Genomic DNA, 830 nt, shown 5'->3' with positions numbered 1-830 from the left:
GAAAAAACAAAGGCCTGCATCCTTTACTCCAGATAGGAGACAACAGGAGAGGTGGACCTCCAGTGGGTGGGTGGGTAGAGCTGCTGCCAAGATAAATGGTATAGACGAGCGGTACTTTCAGTCCGGGTTGTAACAGGCTAAAGATTTGTTTGTCCTTTGCTCTGGGGGAATCCCACCCAGGAGCAAAGAAAGCGTTCTCAGGCTTGGTCCCGGGCACAGGGGCAGAGGTCCTTGGCCACTCCCGGGGAGATGGGTCTCTTCTGGTGTGGTCACAGGGCTGCGCGGGCTTCGTTCCATCTCCCACGGGAACAGCAGGGGGGGATCAGAGAGGGTTCTTTCAACGGGTCAAGCTCTGCTTTCCTTCTGGGAACTGCCCTTTGCCCCCTAAAGGTTAAAAGATACATCTAGGTTGCAGTTCTGTGTGTTACAGACACGACTTAACTCGGGCCGACTCACTGTGCAATTTACGCGTGGCATTAGTCACCTTCCCCACCGCAGAACCCCACCCCTACCCCCACTTTCTCTTCTCTCTCCTAAGCCAAAAAAGGTCACCTCCACAGAACTCCCCCGGGTTTCCAAAATGCCTATAGGCGTCAGGGGAAACAAGAAGTCGTTGAATATACATCTCGAGAATAGGACCCTGGTTGGGCGTTACTTGCCCCGTCTGCACCCAGAAATAAGGAAAACAGGGCAGCTCGCCCTGTCCCTGGAATATTGGAACATTATTGTTACATCCCCTTTTCCAGATCCAGACCCTAGAGGGTTAAACCAGGAGACTACAATTCTCCCACCCCCCCCTCCCGCTCCCCCACTTCCCGCCTCCCCCCCCC

Source organism: Gracilinanus agilis, chromosome 2 (assembly GCF_016433145.1).
Source record: "Gracilinanus agilis isolate LMUSP501 chromosome 2, AgileGrace, whole genome shotgun sequence".
In the NCBI taxonomy this organism is placed as follows: domain Eukaryota; kingdom Metazoa; phylum Chordata; class Mammalia; order Didelphimorphia; family Didelphidae; genus Gracilinanus; species Gracilinanus agilis.
Note: the sequence above shows the minus strand (reverse complement) of the source record.